At 46.4% G+C, this 14,447-nt stretch overlaps 1 protein-coding gene across 1 annotated transcript in view; it reads right to left on the bottom strand.

The window, feature by feature from the left end:
- LOC135447990 (synaptotagmin-like protein 2) overlaps window positions 1–3,968 on the bottom strand; it is a 33,569-nt gene extending 29,601 nt beyond the window's left edge. The window contains exon 1 of the mRNA XM_064713330.1: window positions 3,870–3,968. The gene's annotated coding sequence lies outside the window, so the exon portion shown is untranslated. The remainder of the gene's footprint in view (window positions 1–3,869) is intronic.
- Between the last annotated feature and the right edge of the window lie 10,479 nt (window positions 3,969–14,447).

Raw genomic sequence — 14,447 nt, 5'->3', positions numbered from 1 at the left:
CCATGTTTGCCTGCAGTGGTGACATGTCTTAAATTGCTTTCCTGACCCTGCTAGTTATGCCCCAATAATTGTGAGCTTGCAACACCTACCCTGGTCAGGAGCCCTCCAGATCAGAAGACATTTCATTTAAAAAAACACAATGCTAAAACCACCTCATTTTGTAACAGGGTGAAGTTGAAAATATGCAGGGCCCAACTCCTTTGTACTCCTGTGCCTGCTGAGCTCAAGGCGTGAGGCGTGGTGATAAATCCCAAGGGAAAACAGTGCTGTTTGTTTAGGAAACTTTGCATACTGAGGGATCCTTCCTTCTGGTCAGTGATTATTTTTAAGCCTCAGCCACGCCTGGATGATTCTGAAATACCTTCATTCCAGTTTTGAGTTAACTGTAAAACAGCAGGGTGCATTGCATTGTTTGAGATATCTGGCAGGTATAATTCCCCCCAACACCCAGGAAAAGGAGTTTTAGAAACACTCTTAAAAGGAGTTTTAGAAATACTCTTAGGAAGCAATCACCCAACCTGTAGCTTCCAGTTATTGATGCCAAAACAAAGAGGGTCTGCATCCAGAGGCTGGGGCCATCCCCCTCATGATGGAGGGAGAGAAAAAATTATGCCCAAGATCCATGTCTGATCTGGGAACCACGACTTTTTCTCTTCTAATTCCTAAACATGTGCTGAGGCCTAGACTGGTTTGTGCTGGGCCCAGTTCTAGTGCAGAAATGCACTACACTGAAATTTTAACTAAAGCTGTTTTACTTCGTCACCCTGGCATACAGTGAAAGGAAATTCCAGAGGGAGTGAGCCCATTGCTGAATCTGCCACATCCCCTGCTTTCACACACCTTGTCCCATGAGAAAACAAATTAATACATGGGAATATTTATTTTAAAACTGGCCACTTTCTTTCCAGAAATAATGCAACTTTCCAATGCAAACACAGGCTCAGTCATTAATTCACCCACTGCAGCCATGTCTGTGCCCTAGGAGCAGGATGACCTGAGTGGCACAGGAGGCCCTGGCAGCACCCACTGCTTACAAGAAGGAAAAAGGCACCTGATTCCACTGTCTGTCCCCTGCAGTGCTTGCAGGGAGGTGAAAGGTTTAACTCTGCCCAGTGAAGGGTGACATCCAACACCCACAGCCATGAGGAGGCTAACACTACCAGAGATGGGTAGTCTCAATTCACAAGGAGATTAAAAGTGAACCAGATTCACTAATTTCAACACAAAACCACAGGTCTCATAGCAGGTTCTCTCTACTGAACAAAGCTGCAGTAGGTTAATTAGCCACAAGCACAGCTATAAACAAATGTGCTTAAACAAGCACAAATCTGCATGTGGACATGGCCTGTCATTTAGTTCAGCTTAACATAAAAGTTTAGACAAACTTGAGTGAGAAGTCCAAACACAGATTGCACTGATTTAATTAAATCACTAAAAATAAAATCAGTACCAGCTGATCATCTGGTCCCACTTCCTTGCACAGACAAGGTGTTTCTTCCATCTGTGCAGCTCCACAAATACTTAGCAAATCTTGAAGGAAGGTGGAGAAAACAGACTTTTTGGATAAAAATAACAAGGTCATCTGAACTGTTAACAATGTAGTTTTATTTCTAGGTGCTAAAGCCGAATAAGATTTGGAGCTTTTATATGAGCAGTGACAACTCTAATTCTGCCCAGACACAACTGCATGATGATGCTGCTGTTGTGTAAATGCACATTATGCTGCAGAGGGTAAGGTGCCTGCCCAGGGACACTCCACACTGGTGACTCTGCTTTGTGGTGTCAGCCCTGGGAGTGCAGGTCTGCAGGAAGGGAACAGCTTGGACTGAAGCTCCTGAAGCCATGGGGGCTCAGCCAAGCAGCCACCCAGAGCAGTTCCCAGCAGCATCCTCCCTGGCTGAGTTTCTAATCCCATCTGGTTTGGCTCTCCAAGATGAACTGCAGCATTAGGTTTAACTTGCAAAAAAAAGGTAACTTGGTTTTGAATCAAGTGTCACTAACAAGCCCTTCTTTTTCTCCTGCTCTGATGCCTGTGTACACCCAGGACAGCCTTGTACTCCTTTCAGCTTTGTTGCAAACATTTATCATTGCTTTGTTTTTCTCCCCCCCAATACACACACTCCCTGCTACATCTCTGAGTGCAGATAACAATATTGATTTAAATGCAATCAAAGTGAGCCTTGTGTACAATGAACACTTTGTCCCACGCTGTGCCATACTGTGGCAAGGGCTGCCCCTTTCCCAGGGATGGAGGCCTATTAAAGGGATACAATTTATGAGTTCAGGAGGAAAAAAAAAAAACAAGTTTGCACTTCAATTACAGAATTGTGCAGGAGAGCAGAAACTTGGGTCACCACGTGGAGTTTCTCAGATATTCTGCCAAAGGTGAACAGGGAGGGAGGTAAGGAATTGGGTTCAGCCCTCAGAAGCAGCTAACTCCTGCCTGCTGACACCCTCACTCACACAAGTTCCACAGGGACAGGTCAGCAGATCTGCACTGTCTGACCATGCCCTGTGGTCTGCCCCAGGGGCAGAGATGCAGGGGTCTAGAATGGTTTACAGCATCTCTGGAGAGAATAAGCTCCATTGCAAACTATTTCATGTGAAAATGACTCAGTGCCAAAGCAATCCAAAAAATGCCCAAGGACCAAACAGGTCATAGGTTGCCATGGCTTATACAACAGCATTGATCACACTGGAGAGATGGCTGCAAAGGGAGCAGAAGTTAATAAATGCTGGTTTTATTGCCATGTCAAGCATTTACAACAATGAAGCATGAACAGGGAAGTAAATAAAACCAGGATGGAGAAGGGAGACTAGAAAAATACAGACAAAACAGCAGAAGTCACAGGGAAGTGACACTTCACATTCCATGTTTTTACAAGTTACTTAGAATACAAAGTGGGGAAGTAATAAAAAAACTACACTATAAATCATCAAAAGTACCCCTTATTTTCTAGGACTTTACTTTTTTGAAAGTTTTTTTATGTCAGATTTTCTCTACAGGGAAAGTTGTGGATGCCCCATCCCTGGAATTGTCCAAGGCCAGGTTGGAAAGGGCTTGAGCAACCTGGTCTAGAGTAAGGTGTATCTGCCCGTGGCAGGCGGATTGGAATGAGATATCTTCCAACCCAAACTATTCTGATTCTGTGATCTCTCTGAAAACCAGCAGCTGCCTCAGAAACTTCATTTTAATAGATGGGACAAAATCCACTGTATGACTAATTGCTTTGATAACGCAATTCATCAATGCAAGATCAGATACACTTTGATTTGACAGCCCAAAGTCCCGGCCAGACGCAGGGGAACGATGCCCCGTGCCAAGGCAGGGCCCCGGCAGCCCGGTGGGCGGAACCAGCCCCGAGCCGTGCCGTGCCGGGCTGGGGAAGGCCGGGCCAGCTCCGTGCTGTGCTGCCGGGCCCCGAGCGCTGCCGCGGGGCACACGGAGCACACTGCAACCCGTGTCCCCGCCGGCACTGCCGCCCCGCCACGGCCACCGAGGCTGTCCCCGGGTCCTGCCGCTGTCCCGCCCGGCAGCTGCTCCGTGCAGCTCCACCCCACACTCCCACCGCTGGCGGGCCACTCGTGCCCAGCGCACGGTGCCCCCGAGGCCAGACCCTGCCTGGAGGGGAAGTCCCGGACCCACCCGGGGCAGGGGCAGCGGCACCTCCGCCCGCTCCCAGCGCCGCCGAACGGCCAGCGAGGCTCGGCAGGCACCGCTGCGTCCCGGCGGCGGCTGTGCCCCGCACACGGACACGGGCACGGGCACGGACACGGACACGGGCACGGACACCGGCCCGGGCTGCGCTCCCGCCCCCCTCCCCGCACACCGGGCTGTGCCCGGCACGGCGAAGCCCCGCAGCCCTTACCTGCCCTCGGCGGCGCGGGGCGGGAGCGGGGCTATGCCGGGCGGGGCTGTCCATCCCAAACCGGGGCTGTCCGTCCCGAATCGGGACTATCCACCCCGGGGCCGGGCTATCCCTCCCGGGGCGGAGCTATCCATCCCGGGGGCGGGATCGGGGCTCTCCCGGGCGGGGCCGTGCCCATCCCGGGGTGGCAGCCGATGGAAAACCCGGGCCGGAGCAGGGGCGGGGGTCAGGCAGGTCAGCGGGACCTGCGAGGGGCTGGAGGCAGCCTTGGTTGGGGATCATTTCGGTCTTGCCAAATTCTGTTATTGTATATTAATAGAAAGGTAATTAGTGCCGCCCTTGTCTCAGCCAGGGCAGGGCCCGCCTTGGAAAGGCAAGGTGTTAGGAAAGGTGTAAGGTGTTAGAAAAGCAGATTTAAGTTATTGAGTGTTCGGAGGGGAAGTGTGGGCAGCAAGGCGCCCCCAGGGCTCGGAGCAGGCAGAGCAGCCGCCCCATGTCCCTTCAGCATGGCAAAGCTGCCTCCTTGTGAAACAAAACCTGTTCCTCTTCCTCGGTCTGTGCCTGCGGACAGGAGGGGGCGAAGAGGGATGCTGGGGACCGAGAGCTATGCCAGTGTTCAACTCCAGCAGGTAACCAAGAGTGAACCCGCCCAACCCCTGTTCTAATCCAAAGCAGGAAAAATTTAAGCTCCAAACAAGGATTTGAATGTATATTTCCAGCCATTCCAGTTTATTGGGATTTCTACTCTCTGCTGTTTACCTCGGTAACTCAATCGAGACCTGTGACGCTGCCCCCTCGGTGCCTCCGTGGCTCCTTCCACCGGGGCACTGCTCCCAAGAAGAAACAGTAATGGACACATTCATAAATCTTAGATGGGGAAAAAATCAGGAGGCTCCAGGAGTCTGTGGAGGGGCTTGACAGCTGGCTTGCAAGCAAAGCTGAGTTAATAGAAGAAATAATAATGGACGATTTTCCAGTGTATCCATGGCAAGGAAAAAGATAAAGCCATCAGCATGGGAACAGATTAGAAAAGACACATGAAAATTTTTGTAAGCTAGACTACATGCATAATAAATGTGTGTACACGTGCCTTATTAACTTCCTGTTAAACTTTTACTAATTATGTTAACGCTAATTGCCTTACACCAATAGATAAAATAAGTTATTGTGATCTTAAGATCATGTTTTGTTAAGAGTATATAAGCTAGAGAACACACAAAATAAAAACTTTTTCTTCTTAGTCCAAGCTAAGGGTGACAGCAGACCGGGGGAATGTGCCTGCCTCGCTCATTCCCCAGGGGCAGTTTACAAGGTGCCAGAGCCCCGTTGGGAGGAAAGCAGCGCATCCCTGAAAGGATGCAGCACAGCTGATGGCTGTCCCTGCTGTCCCTGCTATCCCACCCACCCCAGACACAGCAGCTCCCCGGTTTTCATCTTCTACAGCACAGAAAGCTGAGGCAAAACCAGTCATACTTTGACATCACTGAGTTTGAATTTCTGGCTGCTGAAATTCAGTCAGTGCTTTTGCACCCACTGGAGGCAGGAACAAGAGCTTAGTTTAGGGTTTATTTCTGGCCAATCCTGCTCAATGCTAGACAAAAACGTGACTTGGGAGTGAGTAAAGACAGTCACATGGGGACTTTACAACAGCCTGTAAAATCAGTGAAAAAATGCATTTTATTACCACAGCCTGTGCCTCCCAAGCTTTTCTCACGTTTCAGTCTTTTAATATCTTCAGAAGAACAACTGGCAGAAATCATGTAAAACACTTAAATAGTAGGCAGAGATGGGAAAAAATTGGATTTACTTGCTGATTTCTATTTAGGCTTTCATAGTTCATATCCTAAAATGAACTGCTGATTCAAGTCTAAGACTTAGGCTGTTAAGTTTAAAGCATCAGGAGGTGTTCTGAGTCTGAGATGCTGATTGCTGCCTGCCCCTATGTCATTCATTATTATGACCTTTCTCTTTCAGAATAACCGCTTCCTGGAAAGTGGCAGGACATTGCCTGCTGATGGGAAGTAGAGAATAAATGTTTTGTTTTCCTTTACTTCCATGTGCATCCTTTGCTTTTGCTTTATTAAATTGCCTGCATCTTGACCCATGGGTTTTTCCCATCTTATTTTCCTGCACCCCATCTTGTCCTGCTGAGGAAGGCAGTGATAGAGCAGCTTGGTGAGCACCTGGCATCCAGCCACGGTAAACCCACCACCAAAAGGTTTGTCCATTCCTATTCCCACCACAGTGATAAGCCCTCAAAACCCACAGTTTTTTCAGAGTACAATGTGGGGCTCCCTTTAGATGAGTTCAGATGAACAATCCTTTTGTTATCTCACCTAAGCTGGGACCTCTGCAAGTACAGCCATAACACAACCCTTTGTTCTAAGGATTTTCTTTCTATGCTGTCCTTTTTCTTCACTCAAATCCCAGTTAGCCTGGAGTGTTTTAAGTATTTTTAGCTGTGACTTTCAAAAGGCTGCCAGAAGATAGCTGAAAAGTACATATCAGTGTGATTAAAGCTCTCAGTGTTTCTTCACAATTCGGCCTCCTCTAGAGGAACTAAATGTGGAAGCATGACAAAATCACCAACAACTGTTTCAGTGGGGTTTTCATTGAAATTTTTGCAACTCCAAAATTTCCTCCCCAGCTACCTGACTGCAGTGCTAAAACTACTAAAAGCACCAAAGGAAGAACATGGTGCTTTGGAGATGCCATTTTTACTTCCCACTGTTGTATCACAAAAAATATTTTACTGAGAACAAACTGCTTCTCGGTTTTGTTTACTGGGTGTTAAAATTTTGGTTTACAGCTTGCCAGAATAAAGAAACAGATAAAATCCCCACTCCAGTGGGACAAATGCTCCACCAGCAAGCCCTAAACATAAATACAGACTCCAAAGGAGGAAAAAAACTGATAAATGTGTGTATGAGCAGGGTCCTACTTCTCTCTGCAGGAACTGGGCATCTAGGACTGGAGAGGAGCAGAATGGCAACATATCTCTTTAGAGACATCCTTTGCAATCCTGCTGTATGTCTTACTTGGTTAGAGATGGTGAGTCATGTTACAGTGAAAATTCAGCAAGTAAAATTCAGTGCAGATCAAGTGACACTACATGGAGGTCATCCAGTTTAAACCAGCTAAGAAGCTGGCCTTATTTTATTTGGCACTGTGCACCTCAATTTTTACTGATGAAAAGCTGGGCAGTTCTTATCAAAAACTGAGGCTCTGTGTCCTTTCTGCTGTGAGGTATAAATCTCTATTGGTTGGCAGCAAGAACTATATTTTTGATACCATCTTGCTCAGCAGTGCTAGATGATTTTTTTTCTTTTAATGTAGTAAGAGTTTTAAAAGAGAAATTGGCTCATGTTTCAGGGAACTTTCTGAGACTTACAAATCACATAGCCCAGGTCATGGGAAAGATGTTACTAGTTGCTTACAGCAAAGCCAATAGATTTTGTAGGGCCATGTTCATCCAGCTAGCAGTGACAGAGTGGGATGCAGAGTGCACACAGCCACCCATGGCTCAAGCAACACCAGGGGCTTGCACCAGGTATGGAGCAAGGTCCAAGCTCCTCTCTGCAGTGAGAAGAGATGGTTACTAAAGGTGAGGTTTCCCTGCAGGAAAGCAAAATCCTTCAGGAAAAGACCTGCAGGCCTGAGAACTCCAGCCATATCTCAAGACTGGTATTATCAGTGTTCATAAAGGAAAGGGAGAGTTTCCACATGCATGACATAAACCAGCATGGGTTGTTTTTATACTGCTCTGTTGCAATATATTTATTTCTTGCCAGAGTGAAACCAGCACAGAAAAGGAAATATCCCACAGTGGCTCATACCACCACTGTGACTCCAGGTTTGCTGTGCTGAGCTGAGTTAGGCTAGACACATGGCAAAAAGCATCCTGAGAAATCTGTTCTCTGGCTTCCAATGAATGCAGTAATCCAGCTTACAGCAGAAAACAACATGGAGCGGAAAGTGACTTATCAAAGCCAGACAATTAGCAAAGCTTTACCATTTTCATACCAAATGCTGTTGATGATTAAGTGACACTCCCTGATATCCCTTCCCACACTGTTCCACCCCTGCCCTCTGGATGCCCTGCATGCTCCCTCCTTGTCAGCAGGAAGCCCTGAGAGATACATCTTTGCTGCTAACTGGCTTTAAAATTGCCCTGTGTTGTAAGAGGAAATAATAATGTCTGCTGTTGGGAACACATCCTGGCATTCCTTTAAAACAAGCAAACAATAAATCTTCTCTCATAGAGAGGTTTCTTTGAAATATTAGTGAGTTTGCTGCCCCTCTTGCAGTCCAAATCGCTTTTAAGAAATGGATTTCTCTTTGGTTCTGACAGGATGCCCTAAGTAAAGACCACACTGCTGCACAGTACCACACAAGGAAAGGTAACACAGAGGCAAAGCTGCTTGCAAGATACAAAAACAGGAGTAGATTTTCCTCTGCTTAATGAAAATATCTGCAGTTAGATTACTGAGCAAAGTCTAGTGAATAGAAGTGAAGGATAAAATGACCTACAGTGGCACAACCTTCCCCACAGCTGCTGTTTCACCAGCAGCACTGCACAGCCTGTGGCACTGCATGATGAGAAAGCTTCTACCAGCAGGGTACCAGCATCCAACCCACCCTCCAACCCCCAGGGTAAGCAGAGGCTGGATTTGTTCATGCATCTGTCATGTAAAATAGCAAGTCTAAACAGAAATGGTGTTTAGCAGGATGAACCCATGCTCTGCTCCAGCACAAGAGTTAGCACATGAACATTTCAGGTCTACTTGTCACAATCAACACTGCACGTTGTCAGCTTTGGAATTTCTTTTCTGAACTGAGCTGCCAGACATCAGTGTGAGAACTCTTCTCAAATGGGTTTCAAAACTGCTTACATAGGCATCATTTTGAAGGACTAAATACATTTGGTATCTAGTGCCTTAACAAGCAGCCAAAGCAGAAAGGACAATTCTTGAGAATAATTCCTTAAAAAGGAAAAGAGAACCTTAGTTTGAAGATGATTTCTCATTATGCAATACCAGAATGTTTTCCCTGACCCCTTAGACCCCTTCCTTTCCTCCCTGGTTCCATCCACCCAAGCAAGGCTGAAACACTCACCTGAGATTCCCATCTCAAAAGGGTCCAAGGAGGTTTTAAGCTATTAATGTGCATAAAGCTTTTGTATTGCAAAAAGGCTATCAAAATTGGCTGCTTACTTAACATGCCTGGAATAAACCAGGACTCTGCCAGACTTTTATGTTATTAAAACATGAAAAAGATGCCTAACTGCATTATGCTGGTATTCACTTAGAGGAAGTATTGCTTTTGCTGTATTTGACCTGAGGGATTACTAACTAAGATGAGTGTGGTTTACAGGAATAAGATCACAAAAATAGCATTTTCTAAGGAAACAGGAAAGATTTGCTGATGTTCTTTGGAAGTACAAATTAAACTGCTACTTGAGGGATAACACATAAAAGGTATTTAAAAACTGTCACATGGATTTGTGCTCAATCACAACAAAAAAAGTCCTTTTTAATTGTCAAGAGCCAGCCCTTGTATTGAACTCCCACACCATTTGATTATCTATTTGTTCAGTTCATGTCCTAAAACAGGAAACATTTGCAAAAAATGCAAGCATCCTATGAATGGCATTTGAACTGCTAAAGAGATTATGTTGTTAAAAGAAACTTATTTCTAGAACTTAGCAACTGTCAACTATGTTATTATTAATACAATGTTGAAGTAGAATTATCAGGAAGAGGGATTGCTCTATTTGGCTTAAAAGTCCAAACTGCAAGAAGCTGCTAATAGTTTTTAATCCTTTATAATGGTGATATATTCAAGGTCACTGTGTGCTTCAGTAGGGTTGTACTTTTTTAAAAATAAAAATTATGTAAGCCATTGATTTGCTTTCTGATTTTTGCTCTTTAAGTGTATACTTGGAACTATTTAAGAATGTTTTTCCTTGCAATCCACAGGATATAAGCAGCATTTCCTTAATGAAAGAGCAAATGAAACTGACCTTTCATGTCATTATTCACCACCATCATGCCCAGAGGTAGAAAGGTAGGGGAAACCATTAATTATTGCATGGGTCATGATAAATTTGACAGTCCTGGTGCACCTTAGGTCAGTATCTCCCATCTATGTCATATTTTAATGATAAAACACAGAGGGTAACCAGTCACTTTCTGCAGCAATGTGCCCAGTGGTGCCATCCTCGTGGCCAGGCTCAGCCCTGCTCCCACAGCTGTGCTCATGGATGGCTCCAGTGCACAGGAATCTCACTGACACCACGGGATCAAATCAAGGCTGCAAACCCTCCTTTGGAAGGTCAGGGGCTTCCTGTCCCAGGAAGACACTCTAATTGCATGTAATTACTGCTAGAAGGTACAACCACTCCAATCTATCTGCTGCAGGTCAGTTGTCATCTGGGGTGTGACCTGGCTCCCCAAATCCCAGTGAACAGAGCCAGCTTTGTCAAGCTGTGCACAGGCAGTGACTGTGACAATGCCAACCAGAACAGTCCCAGCTGGATATGTGATGTTAACCTGCAGAATGAAAAGGGGCAAAAAGAAAAGCTGATGCTAATTAAACACCAGTCACATCAGTGGTGCTGATAGATAAGTCCCTGCACTGGGTTTTAAGCTGTTCTTTCTTTCTGTGGGCTGTCTGCTTATAGAATTGGAAGCTTTTCAGTATTTCATACAGGCTCTGAGAACACATCACTTATTGAACATTATAGAAAAGGCCACCCAGTAGGAGTTTTACGTCATCTCTGGCACAGAATCAGTACTCAGTGCTTGGGAAGCAAAAGAGCAAAGAAAGATCCCAACTGCATTTCTGATAATTTTACAAAACCCTTTCACCCTTTGGGAAAGCCTGTAGAAGCGTTTTGCCTTTCCCTTGTGAGAGTGGGAGTTTACGGCCCGAGATGATGCAGCCAGGGGGATGCTCGGCAGGTGCACAGGCAGGAGGAGCCGAGGGGAGGCTGCTGCAGCTCGGGGTGCCCCGGGCACGGGGGGATCGAGAGACACAGCCCGGGGCTCCGCAGCACCGCCCGCCTGGCACGGGCACGGAGCGGGGGCACGGAGCGGGGACACGGGCACAGGGGCACGGGCACAGGGACACGGGCACAGCCGAGTATGGCATGGAGCAGGGACACGGGCACAGGGACACGGGCACAGGGACACGGGCACAGCCGGCAGTGACACGGAGTGGGGACACGGCCACCCGCGGATGTGACACCGAGAGGGGACACGGGCACCCGCGGCAGTGCAGGACACGGGCCGGGCTGCGGGACACGCCGGTGTGCAGGGTGCCACCACCGGCACCGGCACCGGGCCGGGTTTGGAGCTGCCAGCCCCCGGGGCGAGGCGGGACAGGGACGTAACTGTGCCGGGCTGGGCTGCCCCGCGGCTTTCGGTAGCTCGTTTGAATCAAACTGCCGTGTACAACTGGATTAGACGGGTGTTTTTCAAAGGTTACGCCCTACACACCATTAAGATTCATCTGTTTTTCAGATGACTTCATCTGAAATCGTCTGAACTATTGCTTTCCCAGCTGCTCCCACGATGTACAGGCTGCTGAGAGTTTCATTTTCCATCCCTTCCCTACACTTTGCAAACTCAGTGCCCACTTGATCACTGAAGGATAACAAGTGCTCCCAAAGAGTTTGAACAGCAGCTGGAACAAAGCAGGCTACAGGATCTGAGCCCTCATCTGTTGCTGAATAACTTGGGCTGCCTGTCACAAGCAAGTCAGAGGCAGGACAAAACAAGTGTTTATCTCCTGGTCTCCTGCCCTGTTTTGTATTCAGGATTGCTGATCCTCTGCTCCACAACTTTGTAACATCGTCGTATTGCCATACTCAGTATAATGAAAATAATAAGACAAGTCTAATGAGATTATTAGCAAAGCAGAGAAGGAAGCATCTTATCATCCTTCCTGGGAATTAAAACCAAGTAAACAAGTAGCCTTCTCCTGGAAAAGTCCTGGGAATCAAAAGGACAAGTCTCATGGAGCCAGGCACCAAGGAAGCAGCAGTTTTTGCTTCACTCCATGTTACCTTGCTCACCTTGACATGCTGCAGCATTTCCAAAGCACTGGCCAGCTTCTGGGAGCCCAGAGCTTCCCAAGGAAAATGCCCCATCAGACACCAGGGGCAGTGCCAGAGCAGCCTGGGAAGGAAGCTGGCTGCCAGCAGGCACCGCCAGGCTCTGCTGCCACCAGGGACCCCACGGCATTTCTGCTGGGAGAAGGGCAGCTGGGGCAAAACCAGCTGTACAGCATTAATTAATAACTAATGGCACGTACAAATATTATTCCGCCTCCCCAAGAAAAAGGCCACACAGTCCCACTAAATTCAGGCTCCTTCAGAGGGCAGCTGAGTTGCAGAGCCTGGATACAGAAACACCTTCTCAGTTCCCTCCAGGGGCCAGTTGTGTGAATTAAAATGAAAGGGATTCACAGCCAGGTCAGACTCAGGCAGGCAAAGCAATGCTCAGACACAGAGGTTGCTTTAGTCTCTCTCCTAAAGTGGAGCATGCCAAAAGCAAAGAGATTTGTAGCAATACATGGAGTAGGGAGCAGCTGAGGTCAGCACTGAGTCCAAGAATTTCCTTGAAACAGTGAGAATTTAAAAACAGGCTATTTTTTAAAATAATGAGGTTACCTTGTAGTCATTAGACAGCATTAACTGTTGTGTTTGAAAGCACAAACACATCCTTTTAACATCAATGCACCTGAACCCTCCAACTCAGAGACAGCAGGAGCAGGTGGAAGGCCTAGAGTTCAGCCCAATTGCATTAATTTTATGCCAGGTCTTAATATGGCAGAGTAACCCTAAAATCACATTATCATTACCTGTTAAGGCAAGCAGCACTCATATAAATGATGCAGTTCCATACACTCTTGAGCTGAAAGCATTTTTCATTTTAGACAAGGACAACAAAACCACTTAATAGTCACAAAAAATGTTAATCTATGAAAATGCAAACAATGATTAGAAAAAAAGACCTTTCCCTCTGATAAAGTCAATAGGCAGTTTAATCCTCATATCCTCAGTGTGAATTTTCCTTATTTTCCTTTTTTGTTGTTGTGTTTGTTTGCTTGTTGTTTTCCTTTTGGGGTTTGTTTTGTTTTGTTTTTTTATTTGATTAGCTTCAATTGTGAAACTACATGAAAAAGAGAAAGGTCAAAAGAAAAAAAGACATAAGGAGAGTTAATCATATGCAGGGAAAATGTTATGCAGTCAATGAAAATCCAAGGGAAGAGCAATGGTACAAAGGCAGAACCATTTTACTGTGATTTACCAGACAGGGGAGAACTTGCTTTGGCTTTGACACTTGAACCACAGAGCAGAAATGTATTGTCTGATTGGTGGCACTTTATGTTAGAAAGTCATTCTTTGTCCTGCATCCATCAGGGCACTCGTGGTGCTCAGCTCCCCTGTACACAAGGTGTTTAAATTTGCCATGTGTAACCTCCCCTGCTTCTGCAACAAAACTCTCCAGCTCTTCCATCATCCTGGCCCAGCACAACCCAAGGCAGCCTAACCCCAGGGCATGTGGATGCTCCCCCAGCATCCCCAGGAGGTCTGGGCAGCATCCTGAGCAGCTGTTCCTCTGCTTTTCATTTTCTCCTCAGGTCAGAGGGAAGGGAAGATCAGAGGAGTGTTCCTGTCAACCCAAACAGCCTGAGCCAGATCCACAAATGTGCCCAGATGCTGACATTCCCATCCATTTCCCATGGAACTTGTGACCAAATACACACAGCTGTGGGTACAGGAGTCACAGCTCTATTGCAAGGTGTCGCACACAAACAAATCCTTTTGACTGCAGCAGGCATCAGTTTCCTAAAGTGATACAGGATAAGAAAATTCCCTGCATGGCCTGTGTGTGTCAGAGAGGCTGGATCTGCTCCCCACCCTGCCCACCTGTGTGGAGCAGAGCACAGGCAGGCAGAGGCACTGGGAGCATCCTCTGTGCCAGGACCAGAGCACTGGGCAGCTGCTTCATCTCACTCCAGTGCTTGTTTTTCTTTATTTCCCCCCCAGAAAGAGGAAAGCTTCTTGGACAAGGATTTTGCTCTAGGAAACTCTGGCTTTTGAATGGCTAAAAGGAAAATAAACCTTCTTCCTACTGAGGAAAGGGACAATATTAAAAAAAAAAGACCATTCTAGACCCTTTACAAGGAAACATAATTGTGCTTTTTGATAAGAAACTGATAATTTGATATTTGATAATATTTGATAATATTCATCTGGGGATTGAATACAGAGGGTTAGGTATATTTCTGACCAAGTTACTTTGAAGTGACAAGCCATGGGGCTCTCCTCAGAAGAGTTTATATTTTTGTTACCTTACCTTTTGTTACCTTTTTCACTCTCTACAAGATTAAAAATAGCAGTGAGTTCATTAATTAGCTTTTAGGCTGCAAACACTCCACAAAAACTTATAAATGTTTTTTAAACCACAAACAAGTCTGTGCAATAAGCAAGCAAATTGTACTGTGCATTTGAAAATCAACCAACGGATGGATTTAGAGGCTTAAAGCAGCTCTTTCACTGCACTTGTT

This window comes from Zonotrichia leucophrys, chromosome 4A (genome assembly GCF_028769735.1).
Source record: "Zonotrichia leucophrys gambelii isolate GWCS_2022_RI chromosome 4A, RI_Zleu_2.0, whole genome shotgun sequence".
Lineage (NCBI taxonomy): Eukaryota > Metazoa > Chordata > Aves > Passeriformes > Passerellidae > Zonotrichia > Zonotrichia leucophrys.
This window is presented reverse-complemented; position numbering and strand designations above follow the sequence as displayed.